Genomic DNA, 7,140 nt, shown 5'->3' with positions numbered 1-7,140 from the left:
CACTGGCTGCTCTGGCCTGGTGAACAGCCTCCACACAGTGAGAGTGAGGCATATACTTGAACTGTCTATGCAAGCATAGACGCTAGTCCACGCTGCTAGCCTGGGGTCATGGAGACTGAGGAGCATAGACTTTAGAGCCAAATGGATGTGGATTCAGTTTCTAGGGACTCATTCCTGAGCCTAATATTTTCATCTGTGATGCAGGGGTTACCTAGCTCGGTATTTTTACGGCTACAGACCATGTTGACTCAAACTGTTATGCAAAGAAGTAATTAAAAAAATTTCAAAGAAGTCTGGACTTCAATTACTCTTTCTTAAACTGCAGAACTTGTCAGAGTTTCTCATAGTCCACTGGATATCGTAAGTCTCCAAAAGAAGTCTATGTGAGCCCCAAATGCCAAATGTACCGGGTCATTTTGTCAAGGAGCATCTTGAAGGTCTATGGTTCTTGGAACCCACTTTGGGAAACACTGACAAAGCCTTTGGAAAGCAATAAAATGGGTATCAGCTGTCAGTATACTTTTCATAATTGTTACTGTTGCTTTATTACTTATTTATCAGTTGAAATAATACAAGGGACCTGGATCTGAACAAGCCCAAGATCATGTTTCAAAATTCACAAACGATTTTCTGAATAGAATTTCATGCTGGATTCGCTCAGGCCCATCTCCTCTGAGTTTCGCCAGCTTTAAAACATACACATTGAAAGCAGACAAATCCCTTCTCTCCTTGCTAATTAGGATGACGGATCGTAGAGCAGGGATCATCCCATGTCACAGTAGAGATGATGCCATGGCTTTTAATTAACCATACAGGGATTTGAGTGACGTGAGAAAAGCAGTGACAGTCCTCCAAATGCACACGTGCTTACTCACACCCTAGACACACCAAGTCTTCAAGGACCAGTGACAAGGGAACAGTGGATGCCAACACCACTTAGCATTTTCAATTGCCCCTCTTTCCACAAGATGAGGTAGGGAAATGCAGACCGAGAAGAAGAGGCAGATTCACACCGCTGGCCTTTCTCGAAGACTTCTTGGGGGTACGTTCTTATTCCTTAGACACTTTCAGTCCCATTGTCACCTAAGTGGTGAATGGTTTTCCATTATTTCCAAGCACATTCTTGTACCCAGTGAGTACTGCTGGCCTTTAAGCCTGGCCCACATCCCCAGGCTGGGACTCCACTTCTGGGTTCTTATGTAGTGTCTGCTGTTGACTTGCTGGGGCATTTGTGAAGTTTCCTTCACCGTCCACCCTCCCTTTCTATGAGGCTGGATCCATTCTGCCGTGAGTGCCTTTGGGCTATGGCTGGCCTTGACTGCTTTATCCCAATTCAGCAAATATTTGGTGATCACCTGCTAATTCCTAGGCCCTGGTTGTATGTAGGAGCCCAAACTCACTTCTAATCTCAAGGCCAAATAGTCTAGTTGGATAGGGAAACACAGACACACAAAAAATAATGCATATACTGTGTAACTCAAGGGGGCCTGGAGTGGCCTAGTGCCAACCACTGGGCTTCTGCCTGCTGAAAGAGCCACCTATGGCTGCCCACCACCCTCCCTCCCCTTCCCCAAGGGTCTCCCCAAGGGTCAGGCCCCTGTGACCCTACATTTCAGGCTGCAGATCACAGGACATGGCTAAGGAGGAGAGAAACTGCCAGTCTGGACTGTTGTGGGGCTCAACTTTACTGGGACTGACAGCTACTCACAGACACCCACATGGAGGCTCAGAGAAGTCAAAGTTTTGTCTGTTGTCACTCGGCTAAGGAAGTGGCAGTCTGTTGTCTCGTCTCCTCTGTGAGGGGTGGGGCTGGTGCTTGGTTCAGGTCTCCTTCATGTGGCAGGTGCCCCCAGCCTCCACAACGGCTCCTCAGCGTCCCCTTCTAACATTTGTCCTTGCCTCAGAAAGCGTGCTCCCTCCCTGGGGACAGCCTGCAGCCAATGACTGGCCGATAAAGGAGCACAGATGGCCAGCCCCCCTGCCTGCCAGAGCAGGGAAGCAGCTCTGTGGAGACCCTTCCCACCTGTGATCTGGCTCAACGGAGGCCCCTCCCCTGCTCTGCCTCCCTTACTTCCTGTGGGTCACCCCCTCAATGAGTCAGGTGAATCCCACCCCTGTCTCAGGCTCTGCTCTCAGGGCCTGACCTAAGATATTCTCCAAAACCCAGACCCCTGTCCATGCCATGTTCAGGATTACCACCAGCCTTTCTCTGTCCTGATGTGTGTCCTGGGATGCTGGCTGGTAACAGTGAAATATGTCATAAAGTGTCACTGCCTCCTGTCTTCCAGGCTGTTTGGCCAATGGCTGGCTTGAGGTGAGGGGTAGAGGAGAGAGAGGTTGGGGTATCTGCTCGTCTGCTCCTGCCCTGCCTCGCTGCCCAGTCATGACCTGTACCCATCTCTGCAGGGCTCCGGCTTTGAACCCAGCTCCTAACACCAAGTCTTCCCCTTTCCTCTTCTCTAGGGGTGGCCATGTCTCCCCCACCGACTGCTACTGGTCCCAACTGGTCCCGACTGCTACTGATCCTTTGTTAGGGTCCCTTCCAGCAAGAGTCCCTTTGTTCCTAGTCTCTGCGACATTCCTGGCTGAGGGGGACATCTCTTTTCTGCCGGGCACCTGACTGCCTCAGCTTTCATCTGACAGGTGGATTCAGATTGATTGCCAGTGGCTGCCTGCAGTGGGGTGTTTTGAAGGATTTGGGTGTTTCCCCAGCAGGGAGAGTGCTGTGATCTATTAGTGATGCCTGTCAGTGTGCAGCAGGGGAGGGTGACACCAGTGCTACCCGTTGGCGGTCCCTGAACTACAGGCTCAGTCCATGAACTCCCTTCCAGCTCAGACTTCTAGACCCGTTTATGGACAAAGGGATGAGCTTGCCTTACCAGAGCAGCCTACAGAAGATGCTGGCCAACAGGCTGGCGGCTTATGGTCACGGAAACCCATGGTGCTGTGGGAAATACCTGTGCTGTGTGGCCGGTTCACCTTGACCTTGTAGTTTATGGACTCTGAGGTGCTGGTGTCAGTGGCGGACCGCCAGGGGGCGGCCTTTCACAGGCTGCTGACGGGCAGGTGAAAAAAAAAAAAAAAAAAAAAAACAAACAAACCAACCAGGTGGTCCACTGAATGCAAACCCTTCCCACTACCGGTGAAGCTGGCATGATGTCATCACAAAGGCACCATTGGAGCCAGGAGCTTGTTTTCAGTTCTTTCCTCTGCCCCCATTATCTCTCATAAATTCATATTTTCATCTAAAACATTATTGGATCAGCTATTCTAGGCTGAATTCTGTGGTACGTTCTGAGGGGGAATAAGAATAACCCCACAGCCCTAAGCCTATGAGGGCAGGTGGAGCACTAATCACATGGGATCCGTTACTGAATTTGATCTCAGTTATGGAGGTGGAGGGGCTCTCGGGTGGCTCAGTCGGTTAAGTGTCCGACTTCAGCCCAGGTCACGATGTCACGGCTGCTGAGTTGAAGCCCCACATCGGGCTATCTGCTGTTAGTGCCGAGCCTGCTTCGGCTCCTCTCTCCTCACCCCTCTCTGTCCTCCCCCCATTCCTGTCCCTTCCCTTCTCGCTCTCAAAAAATTAAATAAATAAATAAATAAAGGAGATTTAGTTAAAAAAATAAATAAAGTATGGAGGTGGAGAATGGGGTGGTTATTTTAGACAGGGGGACATTTCCCCCACGGAAGACCTGAGCTACGCGAGCTATGTGTAGGGGTGAGTCAGGTTAGGGGCTGGTGGGTTGCTGGTCCAGGCAGTGGGAGCCAGAGCCAGAAAGACCCCGGGCCAGAAAGATGAAGGGATTGGAAACCAGGCTGGAGCATTTGGACTCCACTGGGGCCGAGCAGATCGGTGAGGAGGAAAAGCAGAGGGAGGCAGGTGCGTCGGGCCGGCTGGGGCCGGAACACATGCATGCGGGGGGGGGGGGGGCTGACCTGGTGCGTCCAGCGAGTGCTCCCTGAAGCTGGGGGTTGCTGAGCAGGAGACACAGTCTCTGTGTGTGATGACGGCACCGCGTGTGTCCCAGGCTGTGTGAGGCTCAGTGGGGTTCTGCGTGGGAGCGTGTTCTGTAAGCTTGGGGGCAGAGGTCATGCTGTCAGGGAGCCAGCACTGGAGCCGTTAGTCTCCTGAGTGGCAGCAGGTGAGGTCCCGCTGATGCCCACCCAAGTTCCCTCAGCCCTGCGGGGCCAGACCTCCCGCAATCCATCCAGAAGTGCGTTTCCCCCCTTCCTCCCCTCCCCACATGCATCCACATTTTGACCGCATGGCTCGGGCTTTTCCAAGCCCCCTGTGTCTCCCTTTCCTCCTCAACCCATCCCCGGAAATGGCTTTAAAAACCCTTTGGGGTCTCTCTGACCTGTCTCCTCAGGACCTTGTAGGCTCTGTCTGCCCCAGATACCCAACACTTAACAACTCTGTCTGTGGCGACTGGAGGCCACTTAGGAGGGACAGCAGGTGCTGCAGCCATGGGAACGTCCCATCCAGGCTCCCAGGCTCTCCTCTGGATGTCCTTGCCTTCTCCTTTACCCTCCAAACTTCTATTTGCTCTTCAGAACTCAGTGGACTGACCTTCTCTGAACCCCCAGGACAACCGACCTGCCCCTCTCTGCACTCCCAGAGCTCCTGTCCCCACATTCAGTGGAACAGGCAGGTGGCTGTGGGGCCGGCTTCTCCCTGGCCGAGTCAGCTGCCCGAGGGCTGGAGGTGTCTTGTCCAGGGCCCAGCACGGGGCTTGCGCTTAGTGGGGCATCAGCAAAAGCCCATCCGGATATGAATGTGTGAGTCAATGAATAAAAGAACACAAGTCTACGGGGACATTGCTCCCAAAAATGCATGTGGAGAGAAGCCCCCTTGCCCCCTGCCAAAGTGTGGTGTGCTGAGGGACGAGCCCACACATTCTAGGAAACGCCTCTCAGGCTGCAGAGAATCATAAACAGATAAAAATTCCATTTTGTCTTCAGCTCTGTGTTCCTTTGTGAGGCGTCCACAGAGAATCAGCCCAGATTCCAATTAGCGGCCCAGGGCCCAGGACCTGGAGGGTGGCTCTGCTCCCTCCCATTGTGAGCAAGTGAACCAGTAATAAATCCCCAATTAACAAGAGGGAACATTGATTGAACTTTTTTCCCCCTTGTCCTCCACTTTTGTTTGGTGCTCCCTGTAAACAGGCTGTGTGGCTGGCGTTCAAGAGGAAAGAAAATTGAATTTAAAGTTATTTTAAGCTTGCCATGATTAATGTCTTGCCAGGTAAGCTATGAAAAGGGATATCAAAAGACCAGAAAAATAATTCTACTCTTAAAGCAGCAAAAGCGATCTTCCTGTCTGCATATGTATGTATCACAGAGACCCCTGTCTTAGCTCGGGCTGCCGTAGCTGGGACACCACAGGCTGGGCAGCTCACACGACAAATATTTGTTTCTCACAGCTCTAGAGTGTAGGGATTCTGAGGTCAAGGTGGTGGCAGATTTGGGGTGTAGAGAGGGCTGCCTTCCTGGCTTACAGAGAGCAGCCTTCTGGCTGTATGTTCACGTGGCCTTTCCTCAGTGTGTGCTCATGGAAAGAGCTCTTTCTTCTTTTTCTTATAAAGGCACTAATCCCATCATGGGGCTCCCATGGCCTCATCTAAAAGTACTGATCACCCAAAGGCTCCACCTCCAAATACCATCCAACCACACTGGGGGCTTGGGCTTCAACATAGGAGTTTTGGAGGGACGCAGACATTCAGCCCAGACAATCCCTTCACAGTAAACAGGTATGAAAACATAAGCCCTCCACGCAGCTGGTAGCACAGCATCTCGACACACCTACGTGATGGGTTCATATCCAACGTACCCATGAAGAGCACAAAACGCACGTGGGTACATCCTATCCTTAGGGCACACGGCACCTAGACGCATTCTACAGACACGTGGCAATAAACGTCATGGTCAAAAGTCAGGTCAACTTTGCGACCCTAGAAGCCAGGTTAGGATGGTTACCTTCGCCAAACCCACAGTCCTTGTTTTTAAAATGGTGATGCCAATCCTAGATTTGGTAGGATTTCATGAGACGTTATACGTGAAACATTAGCATGGAAGCTGGTGCTACTGCATGCGTTCACACACTATAAAGGACACGCACTATAAAGGACATACACTATAAAGACATATTTCCTCCTTGCATATAAAAGTAAAGATTGAGTTATCCTGTGTGTGTGTATGTGTGTAATAATAACTATATATATATATATATATATATATATGACCTGTGTGTGTGTAAAAATAACATATGTATAACCTGAGTTAGAATACTGCTTTCAATAGTATTTCCTCAAGTATGATGTTTGTTACCCATTTCATCACGATTCAAAACCAAGGTTGGGATTTGGACTTGGGTCTGGATCCACATCATGTCTTTGCAGTTTTGCAAGATATTTAGCCTCCCTGAGCTTCAGCCTCCTCCTCCATAAGGTGGGAAACGGACTTGCCTTAGAGAGCTCAGAGAAGAAACCAGATAGTTTATGAGTTTGTTCATTCCACAAGCATTGCCTTGGTCCCCGAGCCCCAGGGGGAAGAGGATGGAAGGAAAACTACTATGGAGTTCCAGCTCCCAGGACCCCCACCCCACCCGGGGCAAAGCAGGCTTGGGAAAAAACCATCCACTGCAGCCTATGGCAGGTGCAGGGGTGACCAAGAGAGGGGCCAGCAGTTTATGCTGAGTCACATGATGGACAAGGGGTCCATGGGAGGAAGGCCAGCCCAACAGATTCCCTCTTACAGAGGCTCTTCCCTAGCAGTTCTTAAAGCCTCCTGACTCCCAGTGTCCCTTGTCTACAACATTAGGGAAGATGTTAAGAGCGACCCCGTGGGTGGCAGGACATCCTCATCGTTTGACCACCATGTCTCCTGCATCCCTGCAAGAGCGCCTCCTGGCCCCTGCCGCACCTCGTCCGGCAGCTGGAGCAATTTTCATAACATGTAGATCTGGAATCCTGTAACTTCTGATCTCCCCTGGAGAGTCTTGCCTCTCTCACGGTGGAAGCTGGTTTTCTTTCCCTCAGGCTGCCCCACACCCCCTCCTCTCCTGCTGTCTCCTGCTGTCTAGCCTTGCTCGTTTAGCTCCAGCTACACCAGCCTCCTTCTCGTTCCCAGAATAAAGCT

The 7,140-nt window shown here is 51.1% G+C and overlaps 1 long non-coding RNA gene across 1 annotated transcript; it reads right to left on the bottom strand.

Annotated features, from left to right (window-relative positions):
- Positions 1-587: 587 nt before the first annotated feature.
- LOC121043238 (uncharacterized) lies at positions 588-4,886 on the bottom strand. Its single transcript, XR_005796755.1, has 4 exons — positions 4,601-4,886; positions 3,940-4,078; positions 2,958-3,052; positions 588-1,083 (listed from the first exon to the last, which is right to left on the bottom strand). It is a non-coding gene; the product is annotated as an uncharacterized LOC121043238 (long non-coding RNA).
- Between the last annotated feature and the right edge of the window lie 2,254 nt (positions 4,887-7,140).

Source organism: Herpailurus yagouaroundi, unplaced genomic scaffold (genome assembly GCF_014898765.1).
Source record: "Herpailurus yagouaroundi ecotype Mexico unplaced genomic scaffold, PumYag 186, whole genome shotgun sequence".
NCBI lineage: Eukaryota > Metazoa > Chordata > Mammalia > Carnivora > Felidae > Herpailurus > Herpailurus yagouaroundi.
Note: the sequence above shows the minus strand (reverse complement) of the source record. Positions and strands in the feature narration are given on the sequence as shown.